We start from the raw sequence: 9,762 nt of genomic DNA on the forward strand, positions 1-9,762 counted from the left end.
GTTAGTGCTTATTCAACCCCCCCTTCTAAACACCTTTCAACCAATAAACCGAACCTATCAGATGAGTCTTGATGTACAGTCGCATTGCTGGTATAAATACAGATCAAGACCATCAACAACAAGTGTGGAAAAACAAGAAAGAAAAGAAAGGGCACTCTTATTGCATATTAGCTTACAAAGAAGCAATCAGCCCAGTCGAGGGAACACTTCAAGTTATATCAGCTTAGTGTAGAAGCTTATTTTTCTCAATGTGTGAGAACACCTTTCGGGTTGTTTTCAGATATCAGTTCTGACACACACACACCACCACCACTCACATACAGTCTTGTGCAAAGACGTAAAAATTGTGTATGTAGTCTTTGAAACATAGAAGTTAAACAAGTGTTGGCTGGAAGGTGATGCCTTCAGTCTAGACTAGTTGTTCAGTTAGGCAGTGGGTAAGTCCTAAGTCGGGTGGGTTTGTACAAGATGTTGTATAAATCAAATTCTTCTAGTGGATCCTACCAGAGGTGGTAGAAGTGATGACGTAGGAGCAGTTGAAGTCTCCGAACATCAATAAATATATCTTGTGTATTAACTTACTTGATCTGTTCAGTTGATATCAGTTCAGTTATGTCCATAGCTGAACTGATAAAATCCAAAACTGATTCCCCGTATTTCAGTCGATCAGTTTACACAAGTCATTAGATTTAAAATCTTTCAGTTTTTCTTAACGAATGATTACTTCAGTTTTTTTCGCTTGGTTTGAAACTAAATTGGATATAATTCATCGGTGTATACTGTTGTGAATCGTGTTCTCTCGTGCCCAAACGTAGCGGAAGTTTTTAAAAAAATGTAGATCTTGACATTCAAGATAGATTTGAGCACTCGTATGGTTTTAATAATTAAACATACATAGATTGTTTATAACTTCTACCTTTGGTGAAAGATTCACAAGGCTCCAGCCACTAGTAGAATTTCCTTGATTTACTTCGCATATTCAATGAAGTCATAGGTACATAATTGGCGAAGTAGACACACGTGAGTATCATTTTACTTCGCATTATTATTGAAGTCGTATCCAAGAAATTAGCGAAGTCTTTGGCCGGTTCAATGAGGGAAAAACGGTCCGGAATTAGACTGATGCCGAAGTAAAACAACGTCCTCTACGTCATCGATTTCATAAAGTGCAGAAGTAATATCTTATATATAACTGCATAATTTACATTGAATGAAGAAGTAAATGTGTTATATAACATTACAGGTTTTGTATTTTTGTGAAGTAATTGATGTGGACAAAACTAAATTAGCGACGGTTAATGAATTAGTGACAGTTTTAGAAAGAACCATAGCTAAGTAGCGCCGTTTTAAGCCAAATTAGCGACGGTTCATAAAAATCGTCACTAATTAGTGACGTTTGAGCAACCAAAACCGTCGCTAATTAGCAACGATTATTTCTAAAACCGTCGCTATTTATATTATTTTTTTGTAAAAAAAATTAGTTTTATAATTTAGTAAAAATATTTAGTTTTATAATTATTTGTGCATTGTAAATAATCTCTTCAACTCATCTAAATATCATATTTTTAAATTTGAAAATAATCTATAAAAGAATTTAACATGAAATAAGTGAAAAACAAAATTAAATTCATAATCATAAATTAAAGATTAAAGAAATTTCTTTTACCTTAAAACGAAATTAGAATCACTCAAGAGAGAAAAATGGACCAAAGATGTGCAGAGCAAAATGAGTGAAGAGGCGGATATTTATAGGCAATTTGCGATTAACGACGATTTTAATTAAACTGTCGTTAATTAGCGACGGTGGCGACGGTTTTAATTGAACCGTCACTAATTAAAGACACTTTATTTAAACTGTCGCTGATTTATTCAGCGACGGTTTTATGTAATAACCGACGATTTTTTTACCGGCGCCAATTAGCTAAATGGCGACGGTTTTGGTGAGAACTATCGTAAATATTGGGCACGATTTGTTAAAAACCGTCGCTAACAGATTTGTTTTTTGTTTGTTGAAATATTTGATCTTTTCTTCACAATTTACATTAAATGAAGAAGTTGTAGATTTAAAAGACTTAATTTTTTTGTATAGTAGTGAAGTAATTAATAGAGAACGACTTCATAATTATTGAGTTGTGGTCAAGTAAATTATTTCTTTAATTTTGACACAATTTTAATTTGACGAGTTATTTTGTATTTTATTACTTCATCATTTAATTTAGTAGTAGATTTAAAAGACTTCATTTTTTAGTATTGTAGTGAAGTAATTAATATGACGAGTTATTTTGTATTTTATTACTTCATCATTAAATTAAGAGATAATTTAAGGGAAATAAATTAAAATTATGGTTCAATTTTTACTTCACGAAATATAAATTTCAAAATTTTTTGAACTTTTTACTTCATCAAAACTACGCTGTCGAAATAAAATTTACAAAAAATTAGAAGTGAAGCCCGTGTTTTTCAAATTGTGAAGTAAAAAATAATGTTTTACTTCGTCGGTGTTATTACCAAAGTTGAGTGGTATATACTATTTCATAATTAATAATCGCCGAAGCAACCAGTGGAGAAGTAAAAACAAAAATTGTACTAGTGAACTATTCTGAGATTAGCAGAGATAGCTCTTGATGTATTTCCTACGATCTTCCTTCGATGCTCCTTTTTTTCAATCATTCTATCAAGTCCACGACTAGAAGATTTGTTCCTCTTCCAAATAGCACTAGAATATTTAGAAGAAATTTCAACGTTCGAGATTAAAAATGAGAGGCGGCTCAAACCAAAAATTATTTTGATGTGGCCGAAAATTTTGAGAGCTAAAAGGTTGTGATTTTTTAAAGTTACAAATAAGACTGGAGGCTTGCTTGGTCGCTAGGGTTATGGCTTATTTACTATCTTTTATAATCAAACCAAGACCTAATTTTCATAATTAACATTAATGAGCTTGATTAATTAATTGAACTAGTCCAACTAATTTAATTAATTAATCAAATTCCATTAAGGACTTTAATTATTTAGTATGTTTGATTTGTACTCCTACAAGCCAATAAACTTACTTCCAACTATATTAAATTTAATATTTAATAAACTCAATTTTTGAGTTTAATAAATTAAATTCTCTAATTTTATAAATTCAACTCATTGAATTTATTCTCTCCAAATTTTATAAATTCATAAATTCAATTTCTTGAATATACTATCTCATAAATTCAACTTCTTGAATTTATTTTATCAAAATTTAATTATCATAAATTCAAGTCCTTGAATTTACTATATCATAATATAAATTCAACTTCTTGAATTTATTTTCTCCACGGAAACAAATGAACCAGTGCTTGTGTGACCCTCAATGGTTCAGGGATACAGCTAGCCGTGGGTTCACAACTCTTTGTGATTCAGGACATAATCTTTTATTCAGACTTACCCTAATTTGCCTCATTCTATGTATCAACAATTGATCATGAGAATGTAAGAAATAATATTTTTGATTAAACCCATCGAATCAAGGTAAGAGCGTCTAGTAGCATCGCCCTATGATTCCCTAGGCATCCCTGATAGTGCCTGCAAGAACAAGTCGATTATGATTAACGTACAGTACGGTCCCTTCATCTCATATATCCTAATCTAATCAGCAACCATTGGTTCATCGAGGTTTGCATAATAATTCGATAACTATGTGACACATATCTGAGAATAAATAGTGGCATCGCATGTACAATTGGAGAACTCCTTCTCTAACGTACATCTCATACTCTGGCCAAATATTCCATGCACTATTATTTTATCGAATCATATAGAATACCCACACCCGTAGGTGAGCGGTGAATTCCCGACTACACACTGGCTCCTACATGTGTTGCAACTGTACGCAATCTCGCCACCTGATGACCCTACTGGAGTTGGTAAACGAGTCAAAGCACAGCCTTAGCATATAGAGCCTCAGTGTTCGTGTTCGTATTAGTCACAACCAACTCTCATATTTCAAAAATAATATCATATTCATCAATTATAAAAATCATGCATGTACGTCAATTTCCTTAAAATCAAGCATGCAGCGTATTTTTTTATTTTCACAGAAATTCATGTTCATAATATCATATACATTTTAAACATGCAATTTTGGTGATCAGGGAGCTACCAGGACTGCTAACTCGATCCTGGTGAAAATGACCATTTTGCCCCTGAAACCCTAATTGACCATTTTGGCCCTGGACATCAGAATTTCCTGAATCCAACCAAACTTATTAAAACACCTCAAAATATAATTATAATCATTTCTTAGACGTAACATCAAGCCCGTTCCGTAACTTTTATGATTCATTTTAAAACTTGGACCGAGGTCCCAGTTTTAACCCGAATCAACTCGAAACTAAACCAAAATTTTCCAAATTTTTACCGCGACTTAATCACACCCTATGAAACGTCTACTATTAAAAAAATGTTAGAATTTTTTTATAACTTATTTTTGAAAAACGATTCAACACATGCATAAAAAAAAGTCGTGCTCTACTGAATAAAAAGCTTAATTTAAATATCTTTAACCATGGAAAATTCCTAAACTACTATTAAAAGAATTCAAATATATAACATGCAACGCCTTGTCAAACCTTCAACATATAATAGACGAAGATGTATAAAAATATCAATGTTTTACTCCTGACTCATAAACGTATAATGCGGAAAAGTATGGTCCTCGGGTTAGCGTGCACACACCCAGTCCACCTACTCAATCTCCAGCGCCTCTCGTCTCATCATCATCATTCTCACCTGCATCATTCACACCTAGTGAATCTAAAGACTCAACACACCTGAACCGTTATAACATGTATATATACATAAGATGCAACATAAACATCTTCTCATTTTAAAATTCTACTGAAACATTTTTTTTAAAAAAAAAGCTATGGTGGAAAATACACACGCTTAAAAATATTAAATAAGTTAAACATGCGTTTAAAAAATTCATCAAACCTCTGAATAAAATTAACTACAATTAAAAACAATTTAATATCCTCAAAACCCGAGAATGATGTTTAAAAGAATTCAAGCGTACCCTTACAAGTCCTGCTAAAACAACAACGTAGAAAAAGGTGAAAATGTGTAAAAAAACCAATGATCATCCACGACCCATATACATATATTTTAAACCCTTGTCTCATAAACATATTATGCGGAAGAAATGCAAGGTCCTCGGGTTATCCAGTGCACCACAGAGCTCTGCCTACTCAGTCTTCCAGGCCTCCAGTCTCCATAACATCATTATCACCTGCTTCATTCACACCTAATGAGTCTAAAGACTCAACACACCTGTAATATTATAGAAAATACATATACATAACAAACAACAGTAAAAAATACTGTAATAAAATACGTTTCATGAAATGACAAAATCGTATGCATAATCATGACCTGTTAAAGCTAAAAAATTTCATAACATATCTCAACCTATCAACATATACGTGTTCATTTTTCTTAATTTGAATTTTGTTCATTAGCTTTTGATGAAACTTAAAATTAACAATTTATTATATGTTAAAACCTGTATTTTAAAATTTAAGTTTCATTAAAATTATAAAATTATGTTATTTTAGTATTGTTTGTTTATATTTAATTGTCTTACTAAATATGTTTTATTTTCAGGTTTTCTACGTGTTGGTAAAATAATGATAACTCAAGCTAGAAAATTCAAATGGAGTTGACTCAAACATGTTTGGAATCCTTGAGAAATTATCTACAATTTTACAGAAGACATGATTGCCTAAAAAGTTCCTTAAGATGATCAAATTGTGCAAATATCAAAAGGAGGACAAATTTACTTTTACTATGACCAGCATATAGTAAAAAAATCATAACTATTTCAATATTTAACCAAATGAGGTGAACCAAGTGGCCAAATTCATCTACAGACAATTCCCCACATGTTTGCCGTTTTGAGCAGAGTCAAATTCGGTAATTAAAGTCGTGGAACAAAGCATTGAAAGAAGGGACATGGAATTGAACTTGGAGGAGACAAAGAATACTATTGCAACTACATGGCATTAATAAAAATTTTGACCCTTTCTCTCATTTGGCCTATAAATAGAGGCCTTGTGCTAGCTTGAGAATCATTCTATCTCATTGTAAAATATAGTGTGAGTGTGTATCAAAGTTATAAGTTCCAATATATTTTCTTTCATGTTCTCAACTATGAGTGATATTTTAGTGTTGATCAAAAGTAAGCTTATGGCAATCTAAATCTATTATGTCAAGGTGAAGAGGATGCATTCCTTGTGAAGTAAGATTGTTTATATTTTGTATATTCTTACTTTATTTCTTTTCATTTTGCTAACTTATTTTTATTGTAGGTATAAAAATGAATTATTTGTAGTTATTAATTTACATCAAATGCTTGATACCATTAAAGTGGTTATCTTGATTTGTTGTTTAATTTTGATACAATAAATATTTCATCACTTATTATTATATATATATATAGATATATATATATTTATATAATAATATCATAATATTTCATTTAGACGATAGCGTGGCTCTGTCGGTTGTTCTAAATGAAATATTATGATTTAATACTAACATCTAACAATCTAACATTTACTTTATCGCATCTAACTTTTACTTTCTCGCAACTAACTTTTACTTTTCCGCAACTAACATTTACTTTATCGCAACTAACATTACTTTATCGCAACTAACTTTTACTTTTCCGCAACTAACATTTACTTTATCGCAACTAACTTATTAAATCAATATATTTCATTTAGGCAATAGCGTGGCTCTGCCGGTTGTTCTAAATGAAATATAATGATTTAATTTAACATTCACTTTATGCAATTATTTATTTATATAGTCATAATTATAATCATAGGTACCATATATAAAATATCGATCAATTCGTAATTTTCTATAGTGGGAACTATATTATATTATGTGTGTGTTTAATTTTCATGGAACCATTATTTATGGCGGTTTCTTTTGTTTTACTTTTAGTTAAACAATATTACATAAACCAAGAATAAATCCTCAAGCCTTGACAAAATTTATAATTTGTAAACTTCATTCTTGCATTTGGTAATCTATAAATTAATAAATTTAAACTCAAAATAACCTCTCTGAGGATCGATCTCGTACTTACGAAATATATTACTTGCAGACAACCTACACTTGGGTGAATTATTATTTAAGTAGTAGCAAGTTTTTGGCGCCGTTGCCGGGGAGGTATAAATTAAGTTTATATTTGTTAATTATGTTTTATTTATAAGTATTGTGTTGTTTTTTTGTATGAGTATTTGGAGTCGAAAAAAAAGTTGTAGACTTATTCGAGTATCTGAAAATAATTTAAACATGGATGATAATTCAAGTAATCAAGATAATGATAATAATAATAATAATAATCAAGAACATGATCAATTAAGAACACTTAGGCACCATATGAACCCTATTAGAACTAGTGCCCCATCTTGTTTAGTTTTTCCTCTTGATGCATCTAAATTCAACTTCAAACCTCAAATTATTCAACTTTTACCAAATTTTCATGGCTTAGATTCTGAAAATCCATATTTGCATCTAAGAGAATTTGAGGAAGTTTGTAACACTTATAATGATCAAAATTGTAGCATGTATATAGTTCGATTAAAGCTTTTCCCTTTTTCTTTAAAAGATAAAGCTAAAACATGGCTACAAAATTTAAGATCAAGTTCAATAAGATCATGGGAAGAAATGCAACAACAAGATAATGATAATAATAATAATAATAATCAAGAACATGATCAATTAAGAACACTTAGGCACCATATGAACCCTATTAGAACTAGTGCCCAATCTTGTTTAGTTTTTCCTCTTGATGTATCTAAATTCAACTTCAAACCTCAAATTATTCAACTTTTACCAAATTTTCATGGCTTAGATTCTGAAAATCCATATTTGCATCTAAGAGAATTTGAGGAAGTTTGTAACACTTATAATGATCAAAATTGTAGCATGTATATAGTTCGATTAAAGCTTTTCCCTTTTTCTTTAAAAGATAAAGCTAAAACATGGCTACAAAATTTAAGATCAAGTTCAATAAGATCATGGGAAGAAATGCAACAACAATTTCTCAAAAAGCTTTTCCCTTCCCATAGAACAAACTCTTTTAAAAGACAAATTACAACTTTTTCTCAAAAACAAGGATAAACGTTTTATCAATGTTGGGATAGATATAATGAATTACTTAATACATGCCCACATCATGGTTTTGAAACATGGAGAATAGTTTCTCACTTTTATGAAGGTCTAATACCTAAAGATAGGCAAATGATAGAATTCATGTGTAATGGAACTTTTGAAGATAAAAACCCAAATGAAGCTATGGAATATTTGGATTCATTAGCAGAAAATGCTCAAAATTGGGATAATATAGGCACAATAGAACCACCAACAACTAAAAACAATAATTCAACAAATGGGGGTGGTATCTATAATCTTAAAGATGATATAGATATTCAAGCAAAACTTGCATCTTTAGCAAGAAAAATTGAGTCATTAGAAATGAAAAAGAGTGGTCAATTAAAAAATATTCAAGAAATTGTTTGTCATATATGTGATACACATGATCATGCTACAAAAGATTGTCCAACATTACCTTCATTTAAAGAATGTCTCCATGAACAAGCAAATTATGTTAACAATTATAAAAAAACCAATACTAGATCCTTTTTCACCATCATATAATCCTGGATGGAAAAATCATCCTAATTTTAGTTGGAGGAATGATAATAATGCACAACCGTCACAACAATATTTTCAAAATAACCAAAATCATCAAGGTTATATTCCTTATGTTACACCTCCAAGAAAAAACTTTGAAGATGTAATTCATGCATTTATCTAAAAGCAAGAGTCTATCAATATTCAAAACAGTCAATCTATGAGTGATTTGAAAGAAACTCTTGCAAAATTTGCATCTGCACTTAATATTCATGAAAAAGGAAAATTTCCATCTCAACCTCAACCTAATCCTAAAAATCAAAATCAAGAATTAAAAAATGAAAAAATTGATCAAATAAAATCAGTTATTACCCTTAGAAGTGGTAAAATAGTTAATGATCCATATAGTAATGAAAACAAGGATCATTTAAAATCAAAGAGTAAGGATGATAATCCTGATACTTTTGAGAATGATGATACCTTAAATTTTAAGAATAATATGGTGAATGATAAATCATCTGAAATAGTAAATAAGTCAAATAAACCTCCACCATTTCCTCATGCATTAACAAATCATAAAAAACAAAAAAGTGATTCTGATATCTATGAAGTTTTTAAACAAGTGAAGATAAATATTCCCTTATTAGATGCTATTAAACAAGTACCTTCTTATGCAAAATTTTTAAAAGACTTATGTACTGTAAAGAGAAAATTGCATGTGAAGAAAAAAGCATTCTTGGCTGAACAAGTAAGTTCTATTCTTCAAAATAATTATAGTTTAAAATATAAAGATCCTGGTTGTCCAACAATTTCATGTATTATTGGAGAAAATAAAATTAAAAAAGCTTTGTTGGATTTGGGAGCAAGTGTGAATTTACTTCCTTATTCAGTTTATGAAAAACTTAATTTAGGAGAATTAAAACTCACTTCTGTTACTCTCTTACTGGCGGATAGGTCAATCAAAATACCTACAGGTATTGTAGAAGATGTGTTGGTTCAAGTTGATAAATTCATATATCCTGTAGATTTTATTGTTTTGGATACACAACCAATAGAAGTACATAATGAAATTCCAGTAATATT

General features: G+C 30.3%; 1 non-coding gene across 1 annotated transcript; it reads right to left on the bottom strand.

Moving 5' to 3' along the window:
* Positions 1 to 8,117: 8,117 nt before the first annotated feature.
* LOC142541230 (small nucleolar RNA R71) lies at positions 8,118 to 8,228 on the bottom strand. The gene has a single exon (XR_012819295.1). It is a non-coding gene; the product is annotated as a small nucleolar RNA R71 (small nucleolar RNA).
* Positions 8,229 to 9,762: the final 1,534 nt, after the last annotated feature.

This window comes from Primulina tabacum, chromosome 3 (genome assembly GCF_025594145.1).
Source record: "Primulina tabacum isolate GXHZ01 chromosome 3, ASM2559414v2, whole genome shotgun sequence".
Lineage (NCBI taxonomy): Eukaryota > Viridiplantae > Streptophyta > Magnoliopsida > Lamiales > Gesneriaceae > Primulina > Primulina tabacum.